We start from the raw sequence: 9,637 nt of genomic DNA, 5'->3' as shown, positions 1-9,637 counted from the left end.
AAGGAAATTTCAAATAATTAGAAGTAAAGTATATTTTAAATGCAATTGAGAATGATTTTTACAGTCTATTAATTAAAATATAAATAAAAAAGCAATATTTACGAACCGTGGAAAAAATATTATATGTAAAAAATGATCTAAAATATTATAAAATCTACCAGCTATTGTCAAAGTTAGACTATAAATATACTTATGACCCGAAATGGAATTCAGTATTGCCTCAAGTATACTAATAATTTTGTAATAACTCAAAAAGAACGAGAAATTCATTCTCGGCTCTTATGTTTAACGAAATTTAATATAATGCTAATAAATGACCGTTAGGTATAGCTTCAGAGGATGAGATGAATGATTTGTAGAGTGTGAAAATGCCATTCCTGACCAGCATTCGAACCCGGGACATCCAGATGAAAGACCGAGACGCTACCACTTGCGCCAAGGAGGCCGGCTTTTAAAATATCCTAACTGAACTATTGTATTACCATTGTTGCAGCAACAACATCAGAATAAAAATTGTATTGAAGGAACGAAGTTCATTTTATTCTAAACATATAACACGTTAAGGATATAAGTCCAATTAGTACATTTTTTAAAAGAAAATTTTCAGTCGCCAAATCTAAGTTTTATCACGTTTCTTATTTCAGAAATATATTTTGCTCAATTGTATGCATAGGCCTGAAATAAAATTTTTTCCTAAATTTGTTTGAATTTTAGTGAAATGTCAGTCGACTTTATTAAGTCAATATTTAATATTTTTTAATACTATTTAATAAGTACTATCGTTTCATATTGTTTAAAAACACAGTTGGAAAAGTATGTCTTAATTGTTTATAAGAGATCGTTGAAATTCCTACAGGTTTTAATTCAAATTCTTAAAAAATTGATATATGGTATTAATGTTATTAAAATAGATGGCTCTTGAACAAAATTTCTCCATTTTTATTATTAGTTGAACAAGCAGTTTTTTAAAATCACCACCATATTAAACTAAACATTAAAACAATGTTAATTTAAAAAAAACAATAAATTCGTGTTAATTCTATCAAATAAAACAGAGAATTACACTGAAATTATTTTTAAAAAAATCAGTTTCTTTTAGTGCGAATACACAATATAACATGTCCGTGAAATGTAGGTACTATGATGTAATTATTCACTGAGAAAACATTATTATTATTAACAGTATTATCTTGCACACTGGTATGACAATGCAGACGTCTGTCAGCTTGGCTTTGTTGAGTCAAAACACAAACTATGTTAATAAAAAAAAATTCAAATGGGCTGAAGTCACATAGCAAAAAGGATTGTAGGGATAAAAGAACGGGATGCAGCTCAATGGGGGGCTGACTAGTTCTGAATGACTAATAGCAATGTCCATCGGGGAACCACCGACCCATGGATCATAATTATATATATATAATATAGTTGCTTGTTTTATTATTTTTGTTGTTAGTCAATTATTTAGTTTTTATTAGTCAATAATTCCTTCAAAGCATGGCATACTTTATCGTATGTTACTTCAAAGAAATTATGAGTCCGGGTTCTTCTTGAAAACTTTTCTTTGCGTTCCATTCTTGATCATAAAAAAATGGTATTGATATTAATGGTATTCCGTAATGTACAGCTTCCTGACGACTTTGATGGCCGCCGTGAGTAATAAACAATTTTATGTTTTTGTGAGCTGAAATAAATCAAAATTAAAAAGGTTTGATGAATGGTATTTCAAATAAAATTTGTGATTTTTTAAATTTATATTCAATATATTGTAAAAATAACAAAAAAAAAAACTATTCAGCTTTTTGTTGATATGATTTCGTAAAATCAAAAACTCTCCTAAAATTTTTAGAAATAATGCAATTAAAAATTTCATTATCAATAAATGAAAGCATCGGAAATGAAATTCTAAATTCAATTTTACCATATAAAATATTGAAAACTAAAATGTATATGATTAGTTATTTGTCCATTAATAAAGACTTACAGTGCTAAAAATTCTCATTTAGAGCTAGTATAACTTTGCCAGTTTAAGACAGAATAATACTGTTGAAAAATTTCTCTCTCTGTCGCTCTCTCTCTCTCTCTCTCTCTCTCTCTATGATGGCTGAAATTCTCCAAAGGCTTCTACTCTGAGCCTTCCTTTTTAGCTCGACATAGGTTTCAAAATTTACATCCCTTAATTTGCTTGATATACTTCTCCCTTCCTCTCCCCCGATGATGCTTTCCTTCAATATTTCTCTCAACGATAATTTGGAGCAGCCCGTTGTGTCGTAGTATGTGGCCAATTAGCGCATCACTCTTTATAAGAGCATTCATGAACTTCCGTTCTTCATTTATCCGGCTAAGTAGGATTCAAAACTCTAACAAAATTGAATATTATTTCTAAATAAATAAAAAGGAATGAATAAATAATATATATGTTGTATGGCCTAAATACGTATTCTTATGTGAGTAATGTATATATATATATATATATGTGTGTGTGTGTGTGTGTATATATATATATATACACACATATAAATTATATATACAATTTTTCGAAAAATCACGACGCCAGCGCAACCTAGCGGGTCTATTTTCTGCAAAAATATTTCGGTTCTGCGTAACTATTATATATTCTGAATATGAGGGAAATCGGATAATAAATACAATTTTTCGGAAAAGCACGACCTCAGCGTCTAGCGGGTCCATTTTCTTCAAAAATATTTCGTTTCGTCGTACAAACGTATATTATGAATATCAGCCTAATAGGACCATAAATACAATTTTTCGAAATATCACGATCCCAGCTCAACCTAGCGGACCTATTTTCTGCAATAATATTTCGTTTCTCGTAACTAATAAAAATTCTGAATATGAGGAATGTCGGTTGGTAAATAATTTTTTTCGGAAAATCACGACCCATCGCCACCAAATAGTTCTAATTGTTGAATAAAAATTTTATCAATTATCTCTGTTTTATTTATTTCGTTTTTAATGAAGGTAATATATTCTCTTGTAATGTAATACTTTTTTTTAACTAAGTGATGGGACTTAAAAAAATTGTTTTATGTTGTGTACTTCATTTACATAAACAAGCTGTAGTATATTTCCTTTTAAATTTTATTATTTCAAGTACATTATCAAGTTTTTGTACGTTACCTAGTACTATTAAGTACTGCTATCTGGCGGCGCAATTCGTAAACGAGTTAAAAAATCAGGGTTAGAATAACAAAAGTTTCATATTGTCAAATTATTAAACGTTATTTTACGTAGATTATAACATATTTATCGAGAAAAAACCTCTATATTTATTAAGAAATCTATTTCTGCGATGATATGTAGCTTTATTTCATCAAAATATTATTTTTTTACACTACAAAAAATTTAAAAAATTTTGTAATGTCGATCTATAAAATTATTATATATATTTATTTGTGTGTGTGTGTGATTGCATGCGCGCACGTGCATGCGTTACTTGAATTACTTATGTTATACAAAATAATGAAATTTGAGATAAATATCCTTCTTTCTATAAATCACATAAATATAAGAACTGAAGTTTTGAATATTTCACTAGCCATCTTTTTTCTGATTTGTTACTTTGTATTTATTATTTTCTTATGATTGAAGAATAATTTCACAATATTTTGACTATCTCCTTTTGCGAGATCCCTTTCCAACCACTAAAAGAGCCCGTATAAAATAAACAGATTTACCAGTTATAGCCGCTTAGATTACACAATTGATTGATATCACAGTGTTTGTTATTAAATTATCATAAATTGGTAAATGTTAAGCAGTATATAAGCAAATGAGGATTAAAATTAATAAGTAATAAAATGGTACTACTAGATGGCGGTCTAGAGAGAAGTGGTACATTCTCATAGTATTAGTAAAAAATATTAAATTTTAAGTGGACGGTCGGTTGATTAACCCACTCAGTTACTATACTAAAGTAGCAACCAGCAACTTTAACTACCGATCATCCGAGCGTCACATTACTGCGGTTCCCTCTCGGGTTCAGCCAATTTCTACCTTTTTCTTTTCTACGTTTACCTCATAAAGACCGGAAACCAAATAGACAAGCGCAAGGAAATTATTTTTACTTACCACTGAATTATCTACTTCCCACTAAAATTAATACATTTTAATCGAAAGAGATTCGATTTATTAAATAAATAATTTTTTTTGTAGTATTAAATATGACAACCTTACCAAATCTTTTCTTCTATATAATTATTTATTGTAAATATACAATAGCCGATTTGAAATATACTGGTTGTGCGACAAAAAAAAGTTATTTTACTATTTAATTAGTATATGTTAAATACTAGCTTACACTTTCTTTCTTTTAATTTACTTTTCTTAAAAAATTATTTTCATACTTATTGTTTTAGAAAAACATAAATTTTATTAATTTCCTTCGACGAATTTTTTTCAACGATGTAAGTAATCAAATTTATTATAAGTTTAAACAATATTTTTATTAAAATTTTTATTATCGTCTTATATATATATAGTTGCTTGTTTTATTATTTTTGTTATTCCTATGTAATTTGAGAATTTTATAGCCAAATTCTTTGTAGCACCCTAAAATGGATGTATTTGCTAGTAAATAATCTCATTACGGCAAGTACTAGAATTTTATGTATATGTTCCACTCCGTACTTTTTATTATGTATTTTATTTTGTTTGTTGTATTCGTTTGTATCTGGTTTTCAATGGTTGCCAATGGCTACTGTGTAATCATAATAATTGTTATCGAGTATTTCCTTGAGATGCATTATTGTATTTTTTATATTTTTTAAATTATGTGTAATATATAACTGGTGCTTGCAATCCATGCGTTATGTGCTGGTGTGCCGGAAGGGTATGCGACGAGAGGATTGATAAAAAACTGGGAGGCTGGCTAAAAAAATAGTGTAGCCAGAGGAGACGAAGCGCGGAACCGTGTAGAGCCAGGGAGGCAGCCTTCATGCAGAGGATGTCCTGGTAGCAAGAGTGATTGGGTCGAGACACTCCGATGATGCACTAAGGACCCTCGAGGTGTGAGGGGCAGGAGTGCGCGGACCAGGGGGGTATGCAAGGGGTGGTGCATACTCGAACCCCGACTAGGTGTAGGAACGGGAAGGATATTCCTCTGGGAAAGCGGCTTCATGGCAACCAGAAGCGGAGGTCGTGTTGGCTCTTTGAACCTCGAGGGACCCCGCCGGGAAGTCAGAATACAAGGAGGTGAAAGCGAACAAATCAGGGCGGGTGGTTAGTCGCTACCGTGTCACTTAGGACTAGTCAAGGCAACATCTTATAGGCGGTTACCGGCTACCCTTGAGTGTTTAAAAAACAATTGAGAAAAAAAAATAGAAAATAACAGATCAAAATGTACTATATAATATCAGCATGAACACCTCAGATGGCAATAATAATTATTAATAACAGTAATCGTTTTATAATATTAATACTCTCTCAACATTGTTAATAAAAATATAAAATGGAAAACGGATTTATTTATTGTTATCTAATGAATAATTAAAGTAACACCACTGATCGAATATAATATTAATACCTCTACTTAATGTAAAATAAAAAAAAATATATTATAAAACAGAAGGTAATAAATTCTGTAAGATCGTGTAATATTGCAGATACGTTGCTATAATTGTTTTCGTGGGGGGGGGGGATAAACTAAGGGGCTTATGATGAAGATAAAATAATAATAATGGAAAATCATATTATATAAACGGTTTTTTTTAAATATTTCATTGCCTTTCAAAAATACAGAACATATGCTTAGATTTTTACATAATTTACTACGCAAATAAGTCATAGTATATAATTTTTTTCATAATCCACATTTTTACTTGACACTTACATTCCAATAAATGTTATGAATTATTAGAAAGCTAGTCGTCGATTTTTCTTTCTCGCCATAATATCTAACATTTTATCAGGATTAACACTAATATCTCTATCCTCTGACAAAGAAGCTAACGAACTTAATCTTCTTCCATCCCCCGACTTGTTACACGCAATCGTATTGACTCTTTTAATTGTGAAGAATAAGCGTTCATTAGTACATTTGTTATCGGAAGAGTTGCTAAAACTTGCAAGAGGCAATGGATATTTGGCAAATATTCTTTACTGCAGCATTCCAATACTTCAATCACTTCTAGATCGTATTTAAATTTTATGACTTTATCTCCTCGCACCAAATAAGACACTCCGCTTGGAGGACAGATTCAGAACATTTATTATCATATATTGCTAAGATTTTTAGTTCATCCACTTTTTCAGGTCTGGCTGAACCTGGCAAAAGAACTTGAACATTTTTTAAGATTCTTGGATTGGCGTTTAGCTTCCTATGCATGTCTTTGGAATGCGATAAGCAAGTGTTACATTTCTGGCTTGCGGGAAATTCCCAGCAATTAATTATTTTTATTACTTCGTCAGAGTGAGCGCGGCGCTCAGACGTCGAGTAACGGTGTTACTCTCGCAGGGTCGAGTAACGGCGAGTTTAGGTATATAGCAGGCGATTAACGAGTTAGGAGATGGTTACGTGCTGATTTATCTAAAATGCTGTGAAAATACGTTTGAGATGTTATACATTACGAAAATGCAAAATGCTAAAAATGAATTTTTTGGACCCAACTTACTGTATTTAACCCCGAATTATAATTTTGGCGTGGAATATAGGTCCTTTAGCTTCCTGCTCGCTTCGTGCGTGTATTTATTAACATAATTTAATACTATATTTCCAGTCATTTCAATATTTCTGTTTTATATCATGCTTTATAGCGGCAAAAGTTAAAATTAAATGCATAATCTTTAACACTTTACTTAAAAAGTAAGATTTGAAATTTTTTTTTTTTTTTTGTAATGGAAGCTTTTACACTGCGGTCTTAGCTATTTTCATTTTACGTCTATTTTAGAATATGCAGTGGAAGTTAGGTTTGTTAAAATACACTAAATTTGTCAAGTCTAATAGTTAAAGAGATTAAATTTATTTATAGTGAAAATATATATATATATATATATATATATATATATATTTTAAAGCAAGCTTACTTTCTTTGTCAAATTAATCCTGTCAACGTCCAAAGTAATTATTCGTTTACTTTAATTATGGTACTTTATCCAGGACGTCGACTTTGGATTCTTCTATGATGACTTCGAATACAGAGTGTCCCTTATAAAACGGAACAAATCAATGTCAGTAAGTATATTTAAATAATAAAGGCATATTTTAGTTACTAAATTAAATATTTTATCTCCAAACTTCCCAATACCTTAAATTCTAGAGTAAATACTGTAAGTGGCCGCCATTTTCATGTATACACGATTCCACCTTTTCACTGAGTTTCGTGCAACTATTTTCAGAGGTTGATAATTAAGCAGCTGTTAACTTTAAAGTAGCTTTTTCGATATTGAACCACAGTTGTTCGTGTTCGTGGTTTATTGCTGTAGGCTTTTTCTTTGACGTAACCCCAAAGGAAAGAATCTGACGCAGTCAAATCTAGATATCTTCGTGGTTATAAGCCACGACTAATAACGGGATCACCATAGAATTCGTTAACGAAATCAGAAGTAGAATGTGCGAAATGTGATGTTACACCGTCATTTTGTAAAAGGCAGTATCTATCTTCCTCTTTCAAGTGAATTGAAATAAAATATTCTGATATAGTTCAGAAGTAATGGTGTACTGGAAGAAAAGAGTACCAATAATATTTTACGTGATATCGTTCACCATCTTCTGCGGGTACAATTGTTTTTAATGAGGCGCTGGAGATTTTCAGCCCTCTAATTCCTACTGTTTGGTTGTATACGTAGCCGTCTACACCAAACTACGCCTCGTCTGTGAAAAACATCGAATGCATAACATTAATGCTCTCACGCACGAATCGACGAAACCAAAGATAATATTCAAGCCGTTTTTCTTTGTTTGGATCAAGACATTGTTCAACTGTTTGAATTCAATATGGTCGTAAATTAAATTTTTTGGCGCCTGATGGACGGTTGATTTTGGTAAATTAATTCCACATTGATTTAAAAAAATGGAAAATTCGTTTAATTTTTTTTTTTTTGCTAGGCAGTTAATCTATCTTTGATCTCACCTACTGTGTCTGCATTTAACACTGTCATCGATCTTTTGTGTTCCTTGTTATTAACAGAACCTTTGTATTTTAATTTTGCCCGTGACGTCACCAGGATGTCTTATTAGGTGCCGGTTTATCACGATATTAACGGCAAAAGGATTTTTGCGGTGCAACCACTGATCGCGGGCTACAACTCAAGAATAAAAGCACGTTCGTCTTTTGAAAACACCATCTTCTCTCTAACAATGCACTGAGCGTTATGATCGGTTATTTATGTCTATCAGTAGCAGTCTGCTGCGTTGGTGCGACGTCCATTAGTTGGGCAATTCCATTTTAGTCAAATGTAGAGGAGTTGCACTGCCAATTCAAATATTATAGAATGATACTTGGGTGGGTTGAGTTTTAAATTGGACAACCGCAGTAAGGTAGGCGCTTGTAAATGGAGACGTATTTTACAAATGAGAGTAAACTATGTATGCCGATGTATCTGTACACTCGCGATATTAGTAGGATGGTAACGAACTGACTTACATGTAAAAAATATAATAAATAAAAATATCACGGGGCATGCTATAAAATTAGTTATTTTTTATTGCCAATATTTGTTAATATCGTAGTTTTTGAATGTTATTCTTGAGGAGGTAGTGTCCGTGTAAGTACTTGCTAAGGTTAAGCTGGCGTGAGTAGTAGAAACTAATGTACGAACGTGATGGAGGTAAATTTTTAAGTGCTTTTAAAAGAAAGCTCAAATATACAAAAGGTTCAAAACGACTAGAGATAATATTAAGCTCTCCTGTTGTTTTATTGGTGTTAGTACGATATTATTATTTATATTAAAAAGTTAAAGAAAGAAAGTTTAATCTTTTATCCATTATTCCGTTTATCTTCCCTTCCAAAAGAAAATTGTATTCAGAAATTTATTTAAACTTCATTCCGGATACCACATACAATTTGTTGACAAGTATTTAAATGGCTTTAACCACATTTTTCTGCCACGACAATTTTCGCTTATTAATTTTTTTTTATGAAATTTTAAAAAGTTTCTGTTTACGCTTGATAGTTTTCAGTTAAAAACTTTTAAATATTTTTTTTTTCCATTTTTAAGTTTCTACCTACATTTTCTTTTGTATTTTCAAGAGTAAAATTTATAATTAACTAGAAGTCCGGTATATGTTTAATTTTGATATTGAGTCCTAAAAATATTTTTGGTTATTCACTTACAAATAGAAATATAAACAACTTTCGTATTGTAAAAAAAGATATTATTTTTTAGAAATATTTCTCGTGAAATAATCTATTTATAGCCCATAAATTATTTCACGGGAAACCAGTAAAATGTTACAATTTTTACCTCAAGTTTTTAGTTAAGGGGTACCCCTTTTTTGAGCGAAGTTTTTATAATGAATGAATGCCATATACACACGCATAAAAAATTATTCTAAGGTCAACATCACTTCAGCTCGGAATATTTACAGCAGAAATATCAGAAGAAAGGACGGTGGGTAAAAGGAGATCTTCAGTTCAATCATTATAATATGTGGAAATTATTTTTAAACAAAATTCACCGG

Source organism: Lycorma delicatula, chromosome 8 (assembly GCF_047948215.1).
Source record: "Lycorma delicatula isolate Av1 chromosome 8, ASM4794821v1, whole genome shotgun sequence".
Lineage (NCBI taxonomy): Eukaryota > Metazoa > Arthropoda > Insecta > Hemiptera > Fulgoridae > Lycorma > Lycorma delicatula.
The sequence above is the reverse complement of the archived record's forward strand: the minus strand, read 5'-3'. Positions refer to the sequence as shown.